Below are 16544 nucleotides of genomic sequence, written 5' to 3'. Positions count from 1 at the left end.
GAGAGGAAGCAAGTAGCCTTGGTGTCAGAGTTTAAGTGACCACAGCTCTATTACCAAAGTACCAACTTTAAGTGACCTGGTCAAGCTATACATAAACTTTTTGTGCTGCCTCCCTAGCTGTAAAGAAAATGTCATTTGACTTGCAAAGTTTTTCACTGTTGTCTTTGCAATTTTAAGTGCATTTTTAACCTAGATGCAATACACAAAATAATATTTAAATAAGTTAAGCTCTCTAAAACAGCTCCCAGGAACTGGTAGAGTAGTGCTATACCATATTTGTATTCACCTGAACTCACCCGGTTGACATTTACTTATGTTATTTCAGAAGTATTGTATAAAGCCTGAGAACAGATGGTACTAGACTAAAGAGATGAACATTCAGAAAAGCTAGAATTCAGAGACCTTGATATCTGGGGGACAACTTAGAGGCCTACATTGTTTCACTAGGCAACATGTAAAACACTAAAATAGACAAGTGATCCTAGCTATGAAACAGGACTGGAGGAAGAACGCAGTCTTTAAGAGATTAAGTAAACTGCCCAAGATTACAAAGCAGAGCAATGGCATAGTTTGGCTTTGAACCCATGTTTCTCGTATTCAGCTCAAACAATCTAGCCAGAGAATTGTGTTTCAGCAGACACTTAGGAGAGCTGTTCAGGTTCTTCCAGCTAAGAATCTTGCACTACAACATCCTCTTTTTTTTCCTTGCAAAATTTACATATATATATATATAAAAATATAATATATATAGAATGACTCTCACACTCCACACTGACCTCACCAAATAATAGAAAATTCCCCTCACTTGCTAGACTTCACAATCCTGAAAACAACAGTATGATATTCAGTAGTGTCATTATCCAGACATCAAGGGACAAAAAGGAAACAATGACCTCCGCACAGAAACATTTCAGAGGGAGCTGGATTCCCACATGTGGTTTGGGATACTAATTTTAAATTCATACCTGGGATATTTTGTGAGCATTTCTCATTAGACAAATAATCACTATAGATTTTATAACTCTGCAGTACTGCTATTCAACAGATGACTGTTTAACAGACCAGTGTGAACTACTTTCTTTAGCGCAGTCTGTTAACAATGGCATACAAAAAGGAAAATTGAGATCCAGCTGAGTGGTTGTTTGAATGGCCTGTGGTGGGTTTGTCACAAGCTATTTGCTGCTCACATGGGAAATCAATTTCAATATGTAGCGGTGAGCTTCACTATCTCTCTATCACTAAGGAGCACAGGCAGTTCTTATATGTTAAGCACATTCAAAAAATTTAATCCAACTGCCAGTCTGGCACTAATCTCATTCGCAGAAATGCTCATGCCCCAGACAGTTGAGACCATTCCAGATCAGGGTCATCCAAGTAGGCTATATATTTGCTCTTGGGTTGAAATAGCATGGTAATGGATATTTCAGTTTAAACTTTATTATTTCAGTAGCACTGTTAGGAAGGACTTAATATGGATTCAGGAGATTTGGGTTCATCATCTGCTTCTGCAACAAGAATTCACGTGACCTTGAACAAGTCAAATAGTTAATTTTGTTATCTAGGAAATGGAAGTGTGGCTTTAAAATCTAAAGATCAACATCGAAGAGAGACTAAATTTATTTTAAACTGACTTTTTCCCCCATGAAGTCTTGTGCTAGTTCTAGTGTCCTTACTAATTATTTATTTAAACTTCTCAAAAAATAGGCTGGTGAAAATCTTTATGGAATTTAACAGAAACTAATACTTCTTTTGTATTTCCATAGAAGCATAATGTAGTTGAAGAGTACTCTTCTTTTGGTTGCAAGTGGAGATTTATTTTTTTCCCCTGTCCAAAATACAACCAAATCAGTTTACTCTCTCCACAGTGTGGACAGCCTGCATTTGAATTGTGAATTTTGCACACCCATTTTAACAACATTCAAGCACTGAGAGTTAGCCAGGATGATGCACTTCAAGATACGCTCTGTTCTTACCAGTGGTGAGTTATAATTCAGCTTTATTTCCTATCCTGGGATGTAAGTGTACTGATATTTAGTAGGAAAAAAAAAAAGTCATAAAATGAGGTAGCACTGACACTCTCTTTGCTGGAATGTGGACAGATCCTGGGCTTAATTTTAAAGGGTGGCTTAGCAAGATTCTACTGTAATCTACACAAAATGTATAAAACACGAACCATTTCCAGAATAAGGCCACTAATTTTGCCATTGGCAATTAACAGTGAGAAACAGCAGTTAAAAGCAAAAACACTCACTTGATTACAGAGGTGTTTTTGAGGCAATAAACTGTGGGAAGAAGTATAAACACACAGTCCTCTCATCCCTCCTCTTTCTTTTCCAGTATGAGTTTAGGTGTCTCTGCTTCCTGTATGTACTATTCCCCGAGGAGAAATTTCAGTCTGTTTTCTTAGTGGGGAATCCAAACAAGTCCATGCTACATTTGAAGATGGGGACAGCACTGTAGAACAGTAGGATTACAAGTTTCCCATGAGTCATAGTCATGACAGTCTGATGTCCAGATGCCCAGATTCGATACCAGGGCTTCTCTTCTCTGCAATGGCTGGGCACAACATGTTGTTCAGATTCACTTCTGTGACCTAGGAAAGGGACAACAAATTTATAAATTAGTAATATTTTGGGTTGCAATGCTTCAGAGACCTAAAATGGTAATTTTCAAATTACCATAGTAATCAAAAGTGTTTAGCTGGCAATCCTTTGTTCAGCATCAATTGGCATCAGCATCATTTTAACAAAGAAGATGCTGGAGACCTAGCTCCCCCTGCAGTCTAAGATGTCTGAACCATACGACGACACTGTGTGACACTGCAGTGACACTGATACAAAGGCCTCTGATTAAGCATAAAGGATATTCCTGGACCTTCAGGTACATCTGTTCATACATCAGATTGCTCCTTAAAGTGCCCCCCCCAAAAAAGGGGGAAAAAAGGGGGAAAAAAAAACCCAAAACCAACACCAGTATGCTTTTCTGTTCCATTAAATTATGCTGGAGATCTCAAACCGTAAGAAAGATTATCACCTGAACTCTACCGCTGAGGAGTAGCCACATATTAACTCTTAGGCCATACCCCTGTGGAGTGATACCATTTGCTCACAGCACTTAGGAAATAACAATGCCATTTTGATTAAATTTCAATATAATTTGAAGCTGTGAAATCAAGTGCACATGTGATCTTGTCAAATCCATCCAAAAATCTGACCACTGATAGATTTACTAGCTTAAGGACCAAGACAGTCAAGAACTGGTTAGACCTCTGAGGTTGATGCAATGTAAGCCAGATTTTTTTTTCCATTATGTTGAAAGTGTATGGCAGGCAAAATAAAGTTTTCCTGAACACCACTGGAGGTCTCTAGTACCTTGATCTCTGGAGGCCAGGTTAACGCACTCCTGAAACAGTGGTGGCAGTTTGAGACATTACAATTCCCCAGCTGCCTAAGCCTTCTTCCAGCAATCTCTATCCCAGTAGCAAAATACAGTGTACTTATCTGAGCATACTTGTATGCTTCGTAAGACCAACTTAGTTGTGACTGCAGATGAAAGTGGTTTGAGGAGTTTTCAGTGAAGGGGTGGTTCCATGGTCTAAATCAGTGCTGCACTGGCTCCTGTCTTTTTCTCCCCACCCTGGCAATTCACTCATTGTGCCTCCCTTTTGCCAATCCTAGCGCTCATCTGATCACACAGTAATACAGTCCAGGAGCTACAAAAGCATCCATACTTTTTTGAAAGGGAAGAGAGGGTCTCATTCCCTGAGGGGGATTAAAAAAAACAAAACACAGTGACCATATCCAAAATTCTATATCTATCCTATAGCTGGGCAGTCTGATTAGAGCTTTTTCAGGAATGCTGCTTCCTGCTCAGCTCTAGAGTATAATTTTTGACAAGCTTCACAGGTGATACAAGGTGAGATTCATCCAACAGGAAAGCAGCCAACTACAGGCCTACTTCACGTAGGAACTGCATTGAGTTAAAATCTTCTGTGCTGACCTGTTACATCTGCACGCCATCTATTTCACCTGAGAGCCTTGTAGTGCAGTTGAGAAAGATCTGAACCACAGTACATGTGCATTTGTTTTGTCTCAGTGGTATGTGCATGCATACATGCATATGCACGTTTGGAAAGGAAACATGTTAGAAGGGGAAGAAAGGAAATTTGTATTCGGCCAGTACAAAGGGGAGGGAGACAGAGGAAGAGGGGAAGAAATCTTTATTCCCATGGGGGAATATATCCTTGAGCACTGAGCTCTCAGTCAGTTTACTGTGCAACACTGAAGCCTGAGCACTGATCATGTCTCTAGTACAGCAGTTTGATCCTAAGCATGGTGGAACCCCCAAACTGATGAGAGGGAACACCAAAGGTGATTCTGCCAGTGCAACATGTCCTGTCTTCACCACTATAATGAATAATGGGGAATTCAAAAAGAAAGAGAAAAAAAGGATTTATCGTCCTCACTGTCACCCAGTTTCCTGTCCAAAAGGAAACACTTCAACACATAATTGAGTCTGTGTGCATGATTAGGATGATACTTGATTAGCATGTCAACAAACTCAGTCATGCAGTTCTATCTAGAGTAAGCCTCAAGCCATCTCTGCTTCAGGTGTTTTGCTCAACTCACTTGAGAGAAATATTAATATTGTGATAGAGATCCTATTAAGGGAATCAGTAATATCGATAGGCTTCCAGTAAAACTGAAGTAGCATACTTCTTCACATCCTATCCATTCCTTTTCATTTTTCCATTTTTACTACACTTCAGTAACTTCTCCAGATTATTATCTCTAGATTCACTGATGGAACTTTCTATCATAAATATAGGAATAGAGCTGCTATCAATAAATATAGAGCTGATCAATGTCCATAGAGCAGGCTGCACAAGATATGATAAAGGGTATCATCTACTCAAAGTGCTTTTAAACAGAGGTGCTATTGAAATGACAAAATATTAACAAATATTTTTAAGCTGAGTAGTTTTTCCATCAGCAATCATAGATCTAGTCACCTGTGGCATCAGCCATAACTTACTGCAAGAGTTCACGTGTGTTTTGCTAATGAGGTATTACAGTCAGTCAGGTGACTAGGAGCCAACTGCGTAAGAAATTGAAAAGTTAGTTACATAGCCTAGGGCAATCCCAATTGATACATTTAGCCAATAAAGTTTGGGTCTGAAATTTCAGTACTATCATGTCAACATTAGGTGGCAGCAAATACCTGGGAATTAATAAAGGGCAAAAATTTAGACCACCACATTAGGCTGCAAAGGATGGAGACAATGCACAACACAAAGCCCTTCAAACTACAGATACAGTCCCATCAGCTCCAGATAAAAGGCACAGAAAAAACAGGAGAGCATTTACTTTGAAATTCAAAGGAAGATCACAGGTAACATCCAATGACGAATGTAAAAGCAAAGCAAATATATATCTCAAAAGGATACATTATTTGGGAACTTCAAGGACATCAAAAGAAGTGATATGGTAATATTACAAGAGTTTGATTTGTCATTGCCTACAATGCACTGCATGGCTGTAAACACTATTGTTTCCTCTCTGCCTTCTGTAATGATTAGGAGTTTATACAACTTCTGTTTTACTATATCTTTTAAATTCTGGCAAGCGGTGCTATCAAAGTTGCATCAAAATGAAATGTGGCTGGCATATTTCACTAATAAGAGACAAACAGAACGATCTCTGAATTACTGTACTTCACTTTTTCTTTGGCTCATTTACACTTAGCTTCACTCAATAGTCAAGAACAAAAAGAGGGTTACAAACATAGCGTAGTAAGCGCAAAGGATTGTAAGTGGCTGCTGCTGTAAAATACAAGAGATTCACGAGAATGAAACAGGCTAAGTTTGTTCTGAGCGTTTGCTAAATTACATCCCACTGCTTGGCATCACACCCCTAGGTTGTCAGTTGAAGCTTCTGAACATCTGGACTATATATTACGAGCTTCTATTTCCTACATGAAACAATGCAGCTCTGCTAGATAATGCGGCTGAGGGCACATCGACGCTAGAGGGGGACAGAGCATCACACCAGATGAATACATACTACACTACCTTCTAAGGGGTGACGATTAGAAAAACCCCAGTCAGTGCAATGATTTAGGATTCCCAGACTTACTGCAATATTACAGTAAAATGGATGCAAGATAGTAATACTGTTTGAGAAGGTAGCAAGCAAGCTAGCCTGTTTTACTAATGAGTGCCACTACAATTCATTACAGCTTCAGAATTCCAAGAAATTATCTAACTAACTGATTAATATTTACCTGGGATCTAATGATAAAAAGAGATCTTTTCAGCTCAGTTTAAGGTGCAGTACTTCCCGAGAAACATCCAAGCAGGCAAAAGTCTTGAAAACAACATAACCCTTTGGGCGAAAGACCATCTTTTCATGCCCCTAATTCAGTGCCTGACACTGTTACCCAGGATGGAACTCCAACATACCACCAGGAACTGTTAAGTAACAACAAGTAAGAGTAATACATATTCTAAGAAAAAGAGCAAAAATCTGTGGTAACCGTTAGGCACATCTTGTTCCACTGGAAGGGACCAATTCAATATACAAAGGGCAAAGTGCCAACCTACCTCCTTTCCGCAGCAGACAGATGGGCACAACGTAGAGCATCACACGCTGGATGTAATAGATTTCCATTTCAAATGGAAGCTGAGGAATAAGGAAAATTCATTATTAACAACTGAGTCACAAGGAACCATTTTTAAGAAGGAAAACTTCTCCTTATGCCCCGCAAGAATCCCTTCATTTAAGTTCTTTTGTCACCTGCGTGTATTAACAAAGGGATGAGAGACATTAATGGTCAGTGCTTTGAAAATGCAGCTATCTGTACCCATCCCATCCTCCTTGCCGCAAACACGATACAGTGCTTCGAGCAGAGAATTTAGGAAATTAGCCAGAAGCACAATAAAGGAGGAATAACATAAGATAACATAAGCTCGCTCTCTTCCTTTTCCTTGTTAGTATAAATTACCAACAACGATGCAAAAAAGCAAAGTAATCAAAGTGTCTTTGTCTATACCCATTTGTTCGGAAAAAAAGTCTCAAACTAGACCATAACACTTTTAAAATTGAACAATGGCAGGAAAAATTAAAATCCAAAATTCATAATCCAAGTTATTGTTGCAGTTCACTTAAAAGGCTGAAGAGACATACTTTTCTGATATATTTCAGATGTGAAAATTGGACAATACCCTTACTTGAGTCTGAAATCTCACAGGAGTAATGCAAAGCCAAATCATTAGCCTTGGTTCAAATGCAGACTCATTTTAAAGCCTAAAGTGACTCTGGATGCAAGTCTTACTATCATGGCCTGTCTGTTCAAAAAACCTTCCTTTTCTGTTATTGTCCAAAGATATTAAAGTCATAATGTTGAAACAGAAACATCACAAAAAATTCTGCATCAGCAGAAGTCAGAGATTGAAACAGTTCAGCTTTCTTCCTAAATAACAGTCAATAAACAGCAGATAAATTCTACAATTTTTTTAATCCAATTTTGAATTTAAAAGCCATTAAACCCAACAGCTGGATTCTATTAGTCCTGGCATCCTCCAGCTGAATACTTTAAACACTATCAGTGTCCTGACTGCAAACTCCAACATGTGCAGCCAACTCTTGGGAGACAGTAGGCTAAAGAATCTTCCATACAAGCTGTTGGGTTAATTTACTCTAAGTATTCTGTATCAAAACATAAAACCAACCAAGATAACAGTATGCAGAAGCAAGAACTTCACAGAAATTCTGAAGTTTCCTGACTATTAATCTTTTCTTTTGTCTCCTGTATTACCTGTTGGAAGATACCTAGGGCAAAATAAGGGAATCAAAGAAGAATATCTGAAGAGAGGCTAACGCAGCTTTAGTAGCGAGAAAGGAAAACCTGTACCTCTCCCAACTGGAATACGCACACTTCAGAAACAATAGCTCCTAATATAAACAATACAACATGAGGCACTCAATCCCTGCCAAGGAGCATGCTCTAATATCCTGTGGTTTCATGTGGGCTTCTGCACTCGCCGAGTTGTGAGGGTCAGTTACACAAACGTTACACTCAGGACACTTCTGAGAACAGAGTAACAGTTGTTTTGCTGCAGTAGTGTTGACAATGTTTTTTTTTTGTGTGTGTGTGTAAAACAAAACATTTTTTTTGCTGTGAAAGATTGATTGTTCTGAAGCCCAGCTAATTATGCAAATGCATTTCCTGGTATGGAACTGACAACGCAGACTTCTCTGTACAGCCAGGCACTCAAGCTGTACAGCCAGGCCACAATAAAGAGAAAAAAACAAACACAACAGATTAACTATAAAGTTGTACAGAACGACTGACTCACCCAGCTCTAAAGGTCTGGTCTGTAAGTTGTTTTATCAATAAACACTCATTCACAGATAGCAGATAGGTGCAGATAGTGGAGACAACATAGAAAGGATCACCCATCAATCCAGGATTTTAAAAACCTCTTCACGAAAACAAATTAGCAGTTTAGAATGTGATCACGTTTGAGATATCCAAAAATCAAAGCAACACTTATTCACAGAACATAAAGGAGGTCAGAATACTGCCTCCTGAGTTGATTCATCTCATAATATTTGATGGTATGCAGTTGCAAAGGCCATGAGTATCTAAATCCAGACTGCAACAAACCCTAAAGTAGACCCTCGCCACAGGCCTCAACAGACGTGTCTTCTCCCATCAGATGCCTTTGGTGGAACGCAGCAGCCACTCTCAAGAGCAACAAGTATTTCCCTAGTAACAGACCAATGTATTGATGACATATTTCTTTATCCACACCTGTCCCCAGATTCGGGAACATTGAACGTTCGTTATCAAGATGGACTACTCTGAACTCTGTATATTAATTTCCAATCGGTTTGCTGGCTGTTTGCCCTAAACTCCTCTCTCCCTTGCAGGCTGCTAGCATCACTCTTCCTGCATTTCACCTTGTTTCCCTTCTCAGGGCATTAAAACAAGTAAAGGTACAAGACAAAATGACAAATTATCCATTTCTTCTACTAACTCATATTCTAGGCTCTCTTAACAGTCTAAATGAATACAGAGTACAGGCTACCCTGCTACTCAAGATAATAGGTTCTTTTCCTTTAAAGGTTGCTACTTGAAGAAAAATCTGTTCATTGTCCATTCACTGGTTTTAACATTGGTATAAAATCATGCTGTGTTTCAAAACACAGCCTAATACTGACATACACTATTCCTCAAACACGCACACAAAATCCAGAGTACTATGTTAGCATATTTTGCAATAAACATTCAGACTATTCAGTTTTTACATTTTCTGATGAAACTTCTGCTAGAAGATGTACGATGTTTTGTTTTTTCCAGGAAGAGTTCAGCTCAAGGTAGCCACATCTGCTGCTTGCCCCCGCATCAGCCCAGTATGGTGCAGATTCAAAAGGGCCACAATTCCCGGGACACTTGCTAAGGGCTCGCTGGAGACGTACCAAGAATAAATAGCGAGCAGACAGTAAGCTCTCATCCCAGGAACAGGTAAGTTATGTATAACGGCCTAACTAAACCCTTAGCAGCCACTTTTATTGCTTGTGAGACTGCAGAAAAGAGAAACTATGTGATGAAGGATTAGAGCTCACCTCTTTCTTTTATCTCTGAGCAAGAAAAGTCACGGCCATCAACGGCAGTCCTCTGAGCACGTGATGGATGCCTCAACTTAAACCAGCTATTGCCCTGAGGAAACAATTAGGTCTTTCCATTGACTGCACTAAGATTTAGAAAAAGCTCTTCAAAACCATAGAGCTTCGAATAGAGTTGAGCCCAGAAGTCTAATATTTAGATGCGAGTTCCTCCCTGCCCCGCAAAGCATGGCAAAACACTAGTCTAAACTCGCTTCAGCTCAGCTGGTTTCAGTGGGAAGGGAGGTTGCTACTTTGCTCTGTTTTCTGAAAGTAGTATTCCTCCCTCTGCTAATTATTTATGCCTTGGTTTTATATTTGCAACAATAGCTCAAGCACTGTGTTGGGCAAGAACTCTCCCTCCACCATCCTCTACAAAGACTGCAGGGTATGACAGAAAAAGGAACAAAAGTAATTCAGCTCTGCCCTTTTCTATAGCACACCCAGCAGGCAGGCTAGGTGTCTGCAGTAAACATGGAATGGCATTCTGTACCAGTAGCTTTCCTAGACATAGTCAGTAAACCCAGATTCATAACTTAAAATTAATGACTAGTATCCTAGACAGGGTCAGTAATCCACAAATAAGCCGCAAGCAGATTTTTTTAATTTAACCTGTAAAGCAAACCACAGTATATATGAAATGGGAGAGGGGGAATCTATATAAAGCTGTACAATGCAGAAATCATGGGGCAAACAGCTACTAGGCCCATGTAACAGATGTTGGTTACTTCTCAACATACTCAGGATAGCAAGTGACTTATTTGGCAGAGGAGAGACAGTTGCTGGAGGAGTTTAAGAGAATCATCTCAGGACAGACATGAAGTATTTAAAAAGAAAAAAAAAATCCAAAACAAAAACACAAGTGGCCTTTGGAAAACAGATTATTTCCAGTCCTGCTAAGACTCATTTCTCCAGCAGACGTCCAAACGGCAAGTAGCCAAGAAGCTGACCCACGTTACACTATTGTACTGTTCAGTACCGTATTATTCAGCCAATTCTACAGCTCAGGCACCAGTTTGTCCACCTGGCAGAGATCAGATAAGGGATTCCCACATACCTGAATGGGGCGAAAATAAAGATATGTTAATGTTGGCATTGATGCCAACAGCAAAGCCACTTAAAATAAATGAGTACCAGGGCTGTAGCTAAGTATCAGGCACCCATCTGTGTGGTGTCTGTGCTAAGGTCTAAACCAGTTTCCCCAGATTTTATTTGCAACAGTTCCTTTTCTGATATTTTCTGATATTCTGATATAGGCAAAAAAACCTAATCTCAACTTCAAGTAGGCATCTGCCATCTTCTACACAATCCAGTCAGTAGAGAGAATTATAATATAACCCCTTAAGGTAGCATTAATTGATTAGTTTTATCCAATATTATCTAGTTCTCATTTTCAATTAATCCTGTTAGGGTGGGCATATATACAGAGGGAGAGAATCAGAATCTGCATCTGCTGCCAGAGGGAAGCGTTAGCATGCACAAGCACAGTCATGAGATTTATAAAGAGAGTCCGTCTGTGCTGAAGATTAGTAGAGTCGAGACATGGTGGAACACAGGACTAGGAATAATACCTTGCTACAGGGATGGAGGGGATCAGAAACATAATGAAACAAGAACAACAACTATATTTTTACTAGTATACAAATGCCAGAAGATCTAGCTAGAGCAAACCCCCAGGATTCCAACTCATGACATACCCAAATTCTGCTAATTTGAGAGGGAATTTTTTTCTTGGCCTGTCACTACAGAGATGAAGCTGACCAAGAAAGTTAGGACAATGCAGTTGTTCAATGCACTGCTGAGCTAAACTGTAGGCATTTATTTTAACTTTTATTACTGTTTTCCTTATTTGATCAGTGCTAGATTTGATGTTTATTGTATCTCATAAAAAGGCATTACAGTCTCCTGGTCACTCAATTTGATTATGCAAACCAGCACACATGTAATGACTCTAGGGACACAGTCAGGCATCTGTAGAATTGAGTCCAAGATAGAAGAGTTATATGTGCACAAAATACTAATTTCAGAAAGAGTATTTTTTACTTCCTCTACAGATAATACTGGCACTACTTACCACCAGTATAAGGTAAATTTGCATTCCCAAATAAAAGTGTGATTGTAAATTGCACTTACGCACCCATACCATTTTAACGTACGTAGCCTCGATACGTGTGAAAGATGCAGAATCAGTGGCTTTAGTACGAATAGCAGCCAAAGCACCACCTTTCCAGAGCCCTGGATGTCTAACCATACTGTTATTTTCACTTATGCCAGTTAGACTTAGACAATTTAGACATGACATCATGGGCTACCATTACTTATTCCATTTTGCTGTGTAGCTAACAGGCATTTGGGGCAAACTTTTTACTACAGTGCATCGTTACCTTAACAGTCAACAGAGATGCAGTAGGACATTATCATAGTCCCTAAAGACAGAGTGCACTGCAAGTATTGCTCAAAGTATGATTCTATTCCTAAAACAGATTTAGGCTGTGTACCTCTCAAGGCAAATAGTTCTAATAATACTGTCTAGCAACTTCTGGAAACATTAAAACTGCACCATCTCTGTGTTAGCCGAGACAGTAAGCCCAACGCCTCTAGGACATGTCTTATTTTTTACTTTATCTATATCAACATATTCAGGACATCAGCTTGCAAACAAAGCTTTAAAACCAGTAGAAATATTTTCCTTTAAAATTTGATTAATGCAATATGTTCGCACACATGCTCATACAAAAACGATTACTCTCCAAACACTTCACTGGCAGCTAAATTAATTTACTTGCACAGACCTGGTGCCACACGTTGTTTTGCGACTTATTTGAGAAACTTTTAACGGGGTTCCTTTCCAACCTTTGTGAGGCTTAGGCTAGCAGGACCTACACTGTATTCCATGTAATATAGATACGGAGTTAAAAGAGATCTTGCACTTGTGTATTTCTTCTTACACCTTTCTAGGCTCCTACCCGGGAACCTAACAATCTGATTCCCTTAACATTTTCTTCTCTATTTACCTGGAAGTCTTCAAAGATTACCCTATTTTCCATGTGATTGTTAATGCTAATCAAGAATGTTTTGTCTCTTGAGAATGAGAGCTCTCTCTCCCACCTACCTGCCCAAAAGCATGCTCTCCCTCCCCCACTTCTAAATGAGTAGCTGGGTCAGGTGTCCAACTTCTCATGCTCTTACTTTCTGCCAGGCACTATATATTACAACCCTTTACAGATGTAACTAGGTATACAAATTTTTGTATGAACCATGCATACAGTAAAATATATGTCTTAAAATATCACAAAACTGAAATAAAAAGTTGAGGCATAAAATGATGACCATTCCTGACTGAGTCAAAAGCTTTTCAGGAAGGTATTACAAATCAGAGCAGAGGAACAGAGAGCATAGACAAATTTATTGCACTTTTTTTTGGAACTTCCTACTAAGTGTTAAGAGTTATTCAGTGCTTTCAGGAAAATGTCATTGTGGATATTTACAACGACAGTTATAGAGCAGAATGCACGTCTACCAAGAAATAATTTGGGCCAAAGCTGCAGTGCTATAAAACATCACCCATATTATCTTGTGCCAGAAGACACACAGAAAAGAGACTAGCCTAGCAAGCAGCTGTTAAGCCAAAAATATCCTAGAGCTGTATTTATTCCAAAAATATTTGCTCTTGGACGTAGTCCTTTGGCTCCTCTGTCTCTAGAGAAGGGCAGAATTTTATACGAGTAGTCTGTATTTTTCCTGTTTAATCACCACTGCCCAAATATAAGTGAGATCTATAATAATATTAGAGAAAATACAAGTTAATGATTTATTAAAATATTTCAACATGTATTATTTTAACCTTAACAGGTTACTCCTAAAAATCCAATAGAAATCAGAAAGCTACCTAATTTGAAACAGGAAAAGTATTCTATTATCAAGAAATTCTATTTGCATTTTTGATTTAATGCCATTTCTATTCAGCAGTAACTAGTTTTAATAAAAACAATTGCAAACTGCAAATAAACATTTCTAGTATGAAAAAGAATATGTGTAGTTACCAGATTAGGAAGGACTAAAAGACTAAATCTTGAAGGAACTCTAGGCTTATACTACTGAAACCACTGAAATCTGAGAAAATGAGCAAGCATGTGCGCTTATATGTATATATACGTACACACACACACACACACACACACACACACACACCCCCATATGTGCATGCATAACAACTCTTAAAAATAATTCTTAGAAATATTTTATCCAGCTCAGATTCAGGACAACTTTTCTTAGCATTAATTCTCGACAGGTTTGAGTATTACTAGGGACACCAACAGGCTAATTTTTCTTCCAGAAGACAGGAAATTTGTAGCAGTTTTGAAAACCTGGATGAAGAAACCCTGCTGTGCCTAATCTGGGGGGGAGAGCAGGTGACAGACGCCAACAACACTGGGCAAATTCCAGGCCTGAGGAATCTCCCATATTCATGTGTACCCACTTCTAGTTTTTTAGTCTCCCACTACGTCATTTTAACCATGGGCCACATGCTATCCTGTGAAGCCGCTTTCAAAGCTATCACGTTCACTGTCAGTTTAAAGATCAGGGTGGAATGGACAATGAACTTTGTTCTACGCTTCCACTCTCCACATTATTAACTCTCCACATGGAAGTTTTTGTGATTGTGCTTGTAAATCAAAGACTAGTATTTTGGATCCATTCTAGTGACCTGTACCAGGAATTTACAGCCTGGTAAAACAGACTGAATTTTCCTAAAGCCAAATATATTTACTCAGCGTTCACTTTGATCATAGGAGGGCTCTTATGTGACTTCACTCAGGAAAAAAGCTTGTTGTTGGAGGTAAATAACTTGAAGCAAAAATCTAACTCAAACTATAATTTGTAGGACTAATAGCTGCCACCAGGCTGAAATAAAGACTGTATCTATAGCATATTCAAAGGCTTAAATGATGCTGACCGGCATACATCTACTAACAATCTAGCTTGCTTCAGTACCGATAACATTGAAACTGGCAGCAGAGATTTCAGCACCAACTATACAACTTGAACCCTGAATATGTCCTTGTATTAGCAGCCTACACAAATTGCATTGCTGCAACTTCACTGGTCTTGTTTGCCAAAGTTTCCTAGATTAAGCCCACCCCAGCTACGATATGATGCTACAACTACATTCCTGAATGCACTTGCTGCCACCCTACAAAAGGGTTTAGACTTTAGAATTAACCTAATCATGTGAAAGATATAAACTATTTTTTTGCATTAACTTTTTTCCCCACAATCAATTTACCCTGTAAAACACAAGGACAAAAGGTACGGCAGCGTAGCAACTGACGTCCAAAAGAAAACACACTTGACAGCTCCATCTCACAACGTAGCCATTCTGAAGTCTAAACTTTTTATACTTAAATTTTATTTATAGTTTTATATGCATCTGCTTGAAAAGAAACTAGTTCTTCAGTTTCAGGCATTCAATAGTGTTGTCTCAGACATCATTAAAATAATACTTACAAATAAAAAGAAAATGCATTTCAGAAAGTAGTTTGCTTGCTCCAGCAATGTAGAAGAAACACCTTTTAGATAGCTTTACAAAAGGGTCTGGGATGAAGAAAGGCGGCTACTTGCAAGTGTTAGTAATCTGACTGCCATATTCAAAACAGCAAGTTCTTCACAGTAAAAGAAGCAACTCAGTGATAATCTAGTACTTCAGAAAGATCTTAGCAAAAGAGCTAACTTACCTGCTTTGAGTGAAACACTCTCATCCCATCATTTTCTCAGTGTCTTAGATATCTCTTCAATACACAAATCCAGCAGGTATTTATAGATCACTCCGATTCATTATGCAAATAGTATGTAGCCTGCTGAATTTAATTGAGAGGGAGGAAATACCTGCAGAAACAAAGATATGGGAATAAAGAAGTTTTCCATGAGCAGTGAATTTACACGCAGCAAGAAATTTTAACCATCAAAACTTGCTTAGTATTTTAGAAGTATAGCTCCTAAACCAAATCTGTGTAATTTAGCCACCTCTAAAGACAGCTCAAGCACCTTTCTAGAGAAAGTATTGTAGGAAGAAATACACGAGGAGAAGGAAAGGTATAGTATACTCACCAGGCGCGTGTTAACGACAGGAAACAGCAATGCTAAGAGGGCCCCATTTAACATATGCATCTGCAACCTTAGAAGAGAGATGAGATATTATTTTCACAGATTAGAAATGAAATGCAAAGTTTTTATGTAGTATGTTATATGTACATGTTATGTATAGTTATGTAGTATTTTATGTAGTGTATCTTTCATAAAAGGTAGCAGGAAATTTGAGAAAATTCTGCTGGCTTTAATTTGAATAAAGCCACTGTTCACTGCAATAACCAGGATAAGAACTCTCTTTAAATAAACATTTTAATAATTTCCTGAAGTAGGACTGCTTTCTATAATGAGCTTTGGATTCCTAGAAGGTTTTGACTGCCTGTTCATATTAATCCTGTTCATATTAATCCTGTTCATGGTCCAGGCTGCTAAATGGTTGAAATTTTGCTGTTCATTTTGCTTTCAGAGCTTAAAATAGACATTTGAGAAAGTTTTTACTTTCATCCAACTCCATAAATGTACATGACATCAAACTAAAGCTTTGGGAATTTGGAAGAAGTCTGATTTTTGAGTCACTTAAATAAAAGAATTATATTTGTAAAGATGCAACAGAGAATCCCAAGCAAAGAACAGGGAAAGAAAGTAGTATTTAAATTACAGTGCTGTATTTTATTTTATACAGCTTTCAGTCATCTCTCCCTGAACCACTGTTGCATCAGGACCTACAGAAGTAAGGTCAGTACTGTTTAAGTCTACTTTATATAAGAGACAAAGTAAAGCATAAATTTC

This window comes from Dromaius novaehollandiae, unplaced genomic scaffold, assembly GCF_036370855.1.
Source record: "Dromaius novaehollandiae isolate bDroNov1 unplaced genomic scaffold, bDroNov1.hap1 HAP1_SCAFFOLD_128, whole genome shotgun sequence".
Lineage (NCBI taxonomy): Eukaryota > Metazoa > Chordata > Aves > Casuariiformes > Dromaiidae > Dromaius > Dromaius novaehollandiae.
The sequence above is the reverse complement of the archived record's forward strand: the minus strand, read 5'-3'. Positions refer to the sequence as shown.